The sequence below is a fragment of the Nymphaea colorata genome, chromosome 6 (assembly GCF_008831285.2).
Source record: "Nymphaea colorata isolate Beijing-Zhang1983 chromosome 6, ASM883128v2, whole genome shotgun sequence".
NCBI classification, from domain to species: domain Eukaryota; kingdom Viridiplantae; phylum Streptophyta; class Magnoliopsida; order Nymphaeales; family Nymphaeaceae; genus Nymphaea; species Nymphaea colorata.
In genome coordinates this window covers 16,855,793-16,867,026 of record NC_045143.1, presented here as the reverse complement: position 1 = coordinate 16,867,026, position 11,234 = coordinate 16,855,793, and the positions used below count along the sequence as shown (strand labels likewise).

At 38.2% G+C, this 11,234-nt stretch overlaps 1 long non-coding RNA gene across 1 annotated transcript; it reads right to left on the bottom strand.

The window, feature by feature from the left end:
• Positions 1-1,885: 1,885 nt before the first annotated feature.
• LOC126410178 (uncharacterized) lies at positions 1,886-7,154 on the bottom strand. Its single transcript, XR_007573716.1, has 3 exons — positions 6,974-7,154; positions 6,637-6,869; positions 1,886-2,206 (listed from the first exon to the last, which is right to left on the bottom strand). It is a non-coding gene; the product is annotated as an uncharacterized LOC126410178 (long non-coding RNA).
• Between the last annotated feature and the right edge of the window lie 4,080 nt (positions 7,155-11,234).

Sequence of the window (11,234 nt, the reverse complement as noted above, 5' to 3'; positions counted from 1 at the left end):
ACTTGGGAGATGAAAAGTCATATCTCTTGAGAGATGAAAAGTAACAAATAGGAGTAGATCTGCTTACAAATATTACAACCTCGTTTGCTAACATTAAAAGATCTCAACATTTCTATGTATATGCCATAGAAAATGAAAACTATTTGGACAAGTTGCTTGCTCAATAAGGATAAAACTAATGAAGATATCTCCAACAAAGAAAAAGCACCAATGAAAACAAACAAAGACTTAAATACTAATTTATGACTTCATGGTTCAACTACAAAAAATATGTGCACAACCTAGTTCGAACATTCTGAAAACTGTTGGCAGAACGAAAAAAGAATGACACAAATCCAGTGAGGATTTGCAAAACAAAACCTACCCAACTCCCTCCACTCTATCAACTTTACTACCCATAGATCAAATATCTAGGGAATTGGATAAGGAAAACAAGAACTATCCAATTCTTATTTAACTAGAAAACAGGCTAGGGTGGACATCTGGACAAAGCAAAAGAATAGATAGCTAGAAAATCTCAAGCCCAAAAGGCAAAAACCATAGGTGAACATGAAAATTGACTTGATCTGATAAAAATTGGTTGTACACATTACAAAACAAGAAGGAAAATGAAAACACATGTTTTCTGCTCAATTTCTTGTGCCCTTCTCATGTCTATTCAATGGGGTGAAAAGCAAATTATGGCAAAGAGATGTTTCACATGTTTTCGAAAGTATAGCGGTAGAATGCAACTACTCATAACTACCGTTTCTCTGTTTTCTTTTTACATGAGTCTCTTCCGTTTAAGGTCATGCTTAATTAGGGAAAAATAGTCGAAATAGAAGGCCATTGGTGCATTTGGGCTGCAGGTGGCGGGCAAGGAGAAAATAGTTGAGGGAACGCGAGATCGTGAGGGAGTGAGTCATGAAGAGAAACCAGAGAAGGCGAGAGAGAGATGTCATCTGTCACGGGCGCTGTGGTGGCCATCGGTCATCCAGGTTGCCAACAGCTATTGAGTGAACAGAGGAAATCGATGAGACAGAGCTTTGAGGGTGAAGTTCCCTGGAAATGCTATTCGTCGGACCAGCTCCACCCCTCGGGTCCTACATACTTCAACCGATTTTCACCGAGTAGGTGAACTCATATGTATCTTTCATGTGTATCGAAAATGAAAACACCGTCTCATGTCGTTCATATGCATTGGCTCGCATAATCACTTTCAAATGTGCTTAAGTTTGAAATTAATGTTAAATTGTTATTTATTATGATTTCTAGAATTTATTGCTTTTGGGATGTAGAAGATCTCTTACAAAAGATTGATTAGAAAAAGTGTGATGAATTTGTCACACCAGGTTTTAACATTCTATATCATTTTCGTGTAAAATGTGGACGTAAATCTTGGTCCTCAAAACAATAGAACTTTATCTAAAATGGCATTACAATGCTGAAATAAGATCTTAGTAATCAATATCATCCTTTTAAGCTTATAAAACTCATTTTTGTGTTGATTTCCACAGTGTAAAACATGAAGATTAATAAAATTTGAGGAAAGATATTGATGGGTCCTTATATATATATATATATATATATATATATATATATATATATATATATATATATATGCACACTTTGTTAACTTTATTTCCTTTTCATATTGACACTGACCAAGACCCATTTTGTGCAGGATTTGTTAGTTTACTGAAATAGTTTTTGGTTCAAGTTACCAAATAAGAGCACCATTCAAACTTAGTCAAACAATTCTAGTTATAGTAAAGTTGAGATTGGAAGCAAGCCAATGTAATTAAACACACTACACAGAGAGAGAGAGAAAGAGTCAGAAAACTAAATGTAATATATTATTGTGCCCAATTTATTATATGATTATACATAGCATCATAAGTAGGATTCAGTTAATGGGCACCAACATGGTTGATAGAGTGGGAAGCAACGACTGATGGTTTACTTAGGCTGTTTGGATGAGCTTGGCAATGACACAGTAGGCTCGGTCCATGGACTCATGCTCCAAGACGCCGACCTCATCTTCATAGTCGTACATGCACTGAGAGACTCACAATGTTGAGAGCCACGTTCATGAACAAATGAGAGAAGACGGTCTGTTTCTACTGCTGCTGAGTCGAGAGCAGCTCCCTGTTCAGCCTCCTCCATGCATCCATTAGCAAGTTCCTATGTGTTGTCGTGCTTGCTCCTCCGCTACCGTTGCCTCATTCTGTTAACGATAAGGTTGAAAGGCAACCGTGTTAGAGAGATTCAAGGAAAGAATCCCAACAAGATCAATTAAAATTAATGATAAAGGAAAAAGAAAAACTTTATACAAAAATCAGATTTAGTTTCCTATGTTTATCGTTGTCAATATTTATAGTGTTAATGATAAGGTTGAAAGGCAACCGTTTTAGAGAAATTCAAGGAAAGAATCATTATAAAAACTTCAACTATTTAAGCTCGTTCTATGTTGTGTTACTAAGGCTCATGGTAGCCTTCCATGGTGAAAAATCATGCACATTTAATTAAAAAAATCTTTTCATTGTTGGTTTTTATTTGTTTTGCTTCTTCTTTATTTTTTGAACTTAGTGTCACAACAGGATGCTTGACGAAGAAGAATGAAGCTCATTGGTGGCCTGCAAATGACCAAATACATCGTTGTCTTCTCCATCAAAGCGAAGACTTGATCTTGTGAAGAAAATCTTAAGGAATCAAACTTGGGTTTTTTGAATCGCTGCCAAAGCACGATCTAGCTTCAAAAAAAACTTTATGCAGCAAATTTGGTTTCACCGAATCACTGCCAAAGAGATGGCATGATCACCTTTTACAAAGCAACAAACTTGGAGTTTTACATCTATCGTTTAGTTTGAGGAATGATGTTAACGATAAGGTTGAAAGGCAACCATTCTAGAAAAATTAAGGAAAGAATCACAGTATGATCAATCAAAATTAATGATAAAGGAAAAAGAAAATCTTTTCACAAAAATCAGATTTAGTTTCGCATATTTATCGTTGCCAAGATTATAGAAAGTTCAACTATTTAAACTCGTTCTATGCATTTTGTAACCAAGGCTCATGGTGGTCTTCCATAATAAAAAACCATACATGTTTAATGAAAAGACATTAAACTCACCTGTACAACCCACCATTTGAGACATCAGTAGATCACCTGTACACGTGTTTAATTTGTCACTTTATTTATAAAAAAATTGAATTGTGCTCTTTAAGTAGTGTTTGATAAAAAAAAACACTTTATTCTTAATAAGTTCTTTAGTCTAACAATTTTTTTTTATCAAACACTACTTAAAGAGCACAATTCAATTTTTTTATAAATAAAGTGACAAATTAAAGAAGAAAGAACTTATTTATGTAAAACAAAAGAATCATTTACTTTTAAAAAAAGTGCCATTTTGTAGAATTAATTTCCACTGTATAGTTTCCGACACTGGATGTCTGGCTGGAGGTATATTTTTTAATATATAGGCATAAAAGAAAAATAATTCACGTATAATTTGTGCAAGTCCAAGGCATATGAACAATATGAGTTGGTGTTTCCATTTCCGATACACATGAACAATATGTATGATCTCCACCGACTCGGTGTAAATCAGTTATAAGGTCAGCAAGATCTGAGGGGTGGAGCCAGTACGACTAGTAGTGTTGCCCTGTCTCCTACTCACCTTCTGTTCACTCAACAGCCACCGGCAACCTGGACCAGCGATGACCACCTATAGCACCGATGATCGGTGAGGTCTCCCTCTCTCCTTCTCTCGTTTCTCTCCATGAGTAACTCACTCTTGATCTCTCGTTTTCTCAACTGTTTTGTCATAGCTAGCCACATGCAGTCCGAATACACCAGCAGCCGCCAGTTCGGATTATTTTTCTCTAATTAAGCATCATCTCAAACTGAAGGGACTGATGTAAAGAAAAAAAAAAACAGAGAAGTGGTAGTTATGAGTAGTGGCATTATGCTGCAATACTTTCAAGAAGATGTGAAACATCTGTTTGCGATAATTTGCTTTTCAACCCGTTGAGTAGACATAGGAGGAGCACAAGAAATTGAGCAGGAAACATGCGTTTTCATTTTCTTTTTGTATGTTGTATCATATACGACCAATTTTTTATCGGATCAAGTCAATTTTCATGTTCCCCAATGGTTTCTACCTTTTGTGCTTGTAATTTTCTAGCTATCTATTCGTTTGCTTAGTCCAAATACCCAGCCTAGCCTGCTTGAGAATTGGGTAGTCCTAGTTTTCCTTTATAAAGTTCCCTAGATATTTTGTCTATGGGTAGCGAAGTTGATGGCGTAGAGGGAGTTGGGTGTGTCTGAGAAGTTTAGAAAAGAAGGGTGTGATGCGCTAGGGCTCCCCGTTTGAGAGGAGAACAAAGCTTCATATGTTTTAATTTATTAAATGACCAGAAATGGGATTTCAAATGCGGAATTGTTGCTAAGCAAGCGGATGGTTTTCTAAAGAAAAAATGAAAATCACCATAGAACCTTACAATGAACAAACTGTTTGGCATTTTATCTCTGCTTACTCATGAACCTAGGGGGAACAACAAATGTATGTATCATGGACTTGAAGAACATGGCATCAGATTCTCAACCACGGTCCTGAAGAACAGAGCATCAGATTCTCAACCATGGTCGCATCAGCTTCCGGGCCATGGTAGTGGATATATATATATATATATATATATATATATATAGAGAGAGAGAGAGAGAGAGCAGCCTAGTCCAAGTGTGAAGTGGTAATATCACGAAAATGACACAAAATTAGAAGATGAAGACAAATAAAGAACCATAGGAAAGCCGCAAAATGATAAAAATTGAGGAAAAATTAGGATGACCAACGAGTTTGAGCACGAAGTCAAGCAGAGAAGGCAAAATAGTTCGAGAAGAAAGAAACTCAAAACAACCTCAAACCAAAGAAATTGAATGGGTACTCAAACCCATCACCATGAACACAAAATTAAGAAAACAAAAGAGTGAGGAGGAAGGAAGAAGTATACCTGTTTGCCCATCTTAACAATAACGTAAAGGTCGCCCTGACAGCCAGATCCACACCTCTAATTACCCTCACCGTCAAAAGAAATGCATAGTGTGTATGAGAAGTTCAGAAAAAGGCATCATGTTATTTAATGTATCGTCATGTAATCATCACAAGAAGAAATTTACATACCATAGAGTATATTATTTAATATGTTAAAACAAAGCACACCTTTGTGGCCGGCCCTTAACTAAAACCCGCTGCCGACGAGTGTAGATACTGAAGTAGACCTAACTGTGGATTATTACGAGCCAGGTGAGTTGGATGTACAAAAAATAAGAGGTGGTGCCTGCAATGTCGAAAGAGTATCTAATCAAGCACCCGACCTATTAGCTAGCATACAAGTCTTCAGTTCCATTTACTTTTGCTACATTAACTTTAGCTTTTGCATGGTTATGTAGCGTTCGCTGACTTCGGGTTAGCTTGTGTAGGAAAATTCGCAAAAGATAACAATTTGTACTACAAAAGAATGTAGATTGACACGAAACGGAAAATTAAACAAAAAATTCACTGTGCAGGTAATGCAAAAATTCACAAATTGATAACAATTTGCAATATCGAATTTTCCTACACAAGCTAACCTAATACCATAAAGCTTTTCTGGTGGCTTTTCAAAAAGGTTTGCAAGCGTTGAAGGTGAAGCTTCTTGGAAAGAAAAGAAAATTGACACGAAACGGATCCACTGTGCAGGTGACGCGAAAAGGAAAGGAAAAGGCGAACAGGCAAAAGCCGTGACCTGATGTCCATGTATGCGCGCACTTCCTGTCCAAAAAATTCGGTTCGAGTCTCAGGAGCATATGGCTTGCCTGGTTCTAGGCATCTCTTCCACTCATTTCACTGGTGAAATTGACTGAAAGTGGACGATAAAGAGCAAGCCAGGTGCTACGACCAGCCGATAAGGAGACCGAGCCCATCTAGGGAGAATCGGAGAGACAGAGAAAAAACGCCGAATCTCCCTGGTTTACAAGAACCAAAGGAACGCGGTCTAGTAAGGTGGGGCCCGTGTCCAGTAAACGACGGTGGCAGTCACCAAGTCCGAACGGCGGTTCAAAACTCGGGCGTTCAGGCCCAGTACCTTTATTAATTAGGCGAATAAGTCTTTTTGCCAATTATTGAAAAGGAAGGCCACCGAAACGAGGGAGCTGTCCCCAGAGGAGGAGAAAACAAGAGCCCGGGAAAAAAGCAAAGGCCCTCAACGGCCTCCGCCGTGATGCCCGCGAGTCCGTGACCCAGCGGCTCGGAGGTGGGCTATAAAAAACCTGTACACCAAGGGTCATAGAAAAAGGCCAGGGATACCAAGCATCAGCCAGTTACAGGGCAATCAAGAAAAACAAAAATAGGGACCAAGAACGCAACGCTGTCCCCTAAAAGCGATCTCTTCTAGAGACCCATAAGGCAACTGCAAAATTACCCTGTTCAAATTCATTTTGGAGCAAGAACTCTGCGCCCTAAAAGCGTTAGTAAATTCACCATATTGCTAATAAACCACTGTCATATCATGCAAAACCGATTAAAATAAATGTATTTGAAGCTAAACCTCAATCTGCAATACAGTAAACAAAGTTTGAGCAAAACACATGAATTTGACTTTATGTGAAGCACCAACCAGACCAGCCGAGACATGGAATAACAGATCAGCCGAGAGACGATCTATCATCGATGACAAGTTGATGATGTGGGACTCAGACTGCAGCTGCTGGATTGCTTGTTCCTCAATGTTTTGTGAGAGGAAGTAGGCAGGCAGGAGAATAGGTCCGGTCATGGCTGCTCGGTTGTTGCTCAGTGTCTGTTCACGGCACCATCTTGTCCCAACCAGGTAAGCTCTCCACACACTCGCCACTGCCCAAGAGTAGAAGAGAGCAAGTCAATTCGAAAGTGAAGCTAATATATTAATGAGATGATGTGAACAGTAAAAGACAGATTAGATAGAGAAAGTGTCGTACCGTACCGCTCTCCTCATGTGTGAAGTGATATCACCGCCATGCCTCTTGACAACACAGATTAGGGTCATGTACTGGGATCTTCAAGCAGCAGAGAAGAGGGCCTTCTATGCAGCTGTCTACAACACAACCAATCAGATCAATAATTTTCTTTAGTAGTCATTTGTATTATTTTATTTATTTTGGTATCATGACGACATGAAAATGTGCAGATTACAAAGGGGCAGGGTCTCGTACTTGACGCTTTGAACAAGAGCAGCTGCCGCAGCCACTTAGGGCCTTCTATGCAGCTGTCTACAACACAACCAAATTAGCTATGTTCTCAGGAGGCATTTCAGCATCATCCGTAATTTTCCTTAGTTGTCATTTGTATTATTTTATTTATTTTGGTATCATGATGACATGAAAATGTGCAGATTGAAACGCAAAGGGGCAGGGTTTCGTAATTGATGGCAACCCTTGAGGACATCCTCGACCGCTTTGTACACAGGTGGGATCTTCAAGCAGCAGAGCAGCTGCCGCAGCCACTTAGGGCCTTCTATGCGGCTGTCTACAACACAACCAATCAGATTAGCTATGTTCTCAGGAGGCATGGCCATGGCCGTCATTGCCATCATGATACCAAAATAAATAAAATAATACAAATGACAACTAAGGAAAATTACTGATGATGCGCCGCTGAAATGCCTCCTGAGAACATAGCTAATCAGATTGGTTGTGTTGTAGACAGCCACATAGGAGGCCCTAAGTGGCTGGGCAGCTGCTCTGCTGCTTGAAGATCCCACCTGTGTACAAAGCGATCGAAGATGTCCTCAAGGGTGGCAATCAAGTACGAGACCCTGCCCCTTTGTGTTTCAATCTACACATTTTCATGTCATCATGATACCAAAATAAATTAAATAATACAAATGACAACTAAGGAAAATTACTGATGATGCGCCGCTGAAAATGGACTGGATGAAGTCATAATTCCATCTACTTGATGCTACTATAGCAGAAAAAAGTTGAAAAGCGAAATGCCAGCAACATTTTCACGTATAGACAAACATCTGGTCATCACTTAGTGCCTAGGTCCAGGAAACAACAGCCAAAAAAGAGCAGGATAAACTCTCAGTTCTTCTAGTATCCCATGTGCAAATAATCAGATGATCAATATATTTGCAGTCAACATTTGTAGTACACGACCTTTCTGTCCAGTACCTTTAGAACGGACTGTGCCCCAGGTTCATTGAGATTAAGCAAACCATCAGCAAAGACTACATCAGATGTGACACAACCAACACACCCATGAACTTGAACAGATTATACTGATCAAAATAATCAAGTTTTGTCACGGGCTGACTTTTCAGGCCTATTTGGCCCACGGGGTGCTGAGGCATATAGTTGGTCCACAACACAAGTGAAGGCAATGAAATGAAAGTCAAGCAAATAAGACAATTAAGATAGAATGATGGTTATGGTTTAATCTCCTATACTGAAAGGCATGTCTCTATTAAGATAAAGGAGATGATGGGGCATCACACTCAACTTGGGTATATGAGATGTTTTGTGTATTCAATTAATGTACTAATAGCTTGGTAATGAAAGGGGCAATATATTATAAGACGAAAGGGGGATTGGGTTAGTTTCTCCTACACTTAGAAAACCAAGAAACATAACAAGAGATGTCGAGCTTTTAGTTTGAAATAGTTCATAAATCATCCATCAACTCATAAGTTTGAGTGCTCGTGTTGTGCAAATAATATGCATTTCATTTACTCGCTGTACTGTACAAACATCATGATCCATTTCACATCAATGTTGTTGAATCTTTAGAAGGGATGTCCCTCAATTTCCAAAATATAAACATAAAGGAATGGTTTTCAACATCTTAGGAAATAAAAAAGAAGAGTAGAGTTGACTCCAAAATCGCACATCTGCAAAAGATTGTCGCATTCAATTTCTACAAGTTCAGCCATCATGTCTTTCATTCCTTGACAGATATCTTTTGTTTTTTTTCCTTTTGTTTTTCTTGCTTTTTTTTTCTTTTCTTCTTTTGCATTTGGCTTTTTGCCTTTTGATTTCATTTTTCAGGCCGACCTTCACCTTTGAGGGAATACCTCACCACCCCAAAGGCTACTACGAAGCTCCACCACTTTGGTGGTTATATGTAGTTTTATCACGTATCCAACCTGCTTCACCTTACGGGCTTTCAACAGTCCAAAAGTTCATAAGTCGTAATCTTCGGGGCATAGACATAAATCACCTATATGCCTACCCGGTACTCTTGATTACCGACGTAGAGGAACAACTACAGAAGCCTCGAGCCCATCTCTCAACTCTCATTTTGCTACCTGTCAAGATTTTACAAAGCATTGTGACTTCTCTCTTAGAGTATTTTCTTGTTAAATCCTTTGCAGATGCTTAATTAGTAGAGTCAATAGCATCTCCTATTCTTGACTTTCTCAGCTTCATAGGAATTTCCTCATTGTTCATACTCAAGACTTTTTAAGTTTTCCTCTTCCATTGATTGACGACAAAAATTTGAAATTTTCTCCTAGTACTCGATGAGGTACTAAAAATAAAATGAAGGCATATCATTGTGTGAAAAAATGCTTTTAAAATGCTTTTAAAATGTTTTTAAGCAAGATGGAAAAGTTCTTTTTTTAGAAATGATCTTGACATCAAATGAAATATCTCATTCGAGGTAGAAAGTAGAAACTATTCTCTCTAAAGAGATGGGTGCTTGCAAAACCAAATGGGTTGACTAGGTAAAAAATGAACTTCATCAATTCTCTTACGGGCAGTGACAAAAGGTGACAGATAACATGCTGGATCAGATAAGGACTGATAAAAAAACATACACTTTTCAGATCCAAACGGCCAGGGACTTGCATGCAAATGTCTGAACCTAAACAAAATATGATAACCAATCTATCAAATTTGAATCTGATCCCAAGTACATTTGATGCTCTAACTAAGGCTTTCCATTGAACAAAAACGTGCTCCCATAAATGATAATTTTGACAAGGAATTCCATTGATCAAATATTAATGAGAACAAATGAAAAACAGTCGACGGTATCAAGCAATGAGAACAGAATTAGATGCCAAACATGCTCTGACAATCACATGTTTGGCTCATCCGAGAGACCTATTGTGATACTTTGAGCACTTGTGAAGGCTAATGTGTAATTCACATGCAGTGAAAAAGAAATAAAATAAAATAATAAATAAATAAATAGGTAAGGTGAGAAACAGCGAACACCACAACTAAGAAAGAGGCCAAAACGAGGAGTTCTACTTTCCTCATTCAACAATGGGACAAAATGAAAAATCAAACGAAAGAGAATTAACAGAACAAAATGCAAAAGTATTAACCAAGCATATTAACTAAGAAATTCAGCTGATAATGTTGTTATGAAGGTAATGCCATTGAGTCTAATTGTTCCCTTATCAATTCAGTAGAAGGCTCCCTGTTCCTCAATTGTATTTGTTGTAGCACAAAACGTCCAGGCAAGCAATAGTTATGATGTGGACTGAAAAATAAGAAGACAAATTCAATCCAATTATTGCAAGTTTTCAATAAACATGGTAAGGAAAACCATGACATCCAATTTAAACAACGAGGGACCTTGAGTTATACAGTCTGCCATTGGAAATGGAAGACTAAACCTGACAACCTTTCACTGAACAACATAGATGATGATCATCCCACTAAACAAAAGTTACAAATAGATTGCTAACCCAACCATGCATTATGTGATCAGAATGTCACTGCCTAGAGTGAAGACCTTATCAAGTAGCATAAGTCACAAGGTGTATCAAATTTCTTGAAGGACAGATAGTGAATCCAGGTGCCAATGTTATCCGTATCGTACGATACGGACGCGTATCGTACGATAAGTATCGTCTGTATCAACAAAAACGATACGATACATAGTTTGTACACGATACGCGTGCGTATTGCACGCGTATCGTACGATACAGGGTTAAAATGAAAAAGGGGCCCGACGGCCCCTTTTTTGGTCTTTTTTTTTAAACCTACTCTCCTCTCTCTCTCTTCTATTGGTTCTAAACACTGCAAGAGACATGGCTGGGAGAGATTTTCTCCATTTGCATCAAGATTTGCCAGTGAAGAAGCTTTATTTTCGTCGTATGTCTATATGTTTTGACTTCTGAGTTCTGAACTTATGAATTGTGATGTAATCGAATACTCTTTGGCTGATTAGTATGTTATTTTGATTTTTGAATGTTTGATTTCTTATTTTGGAATGTGTTGTTCA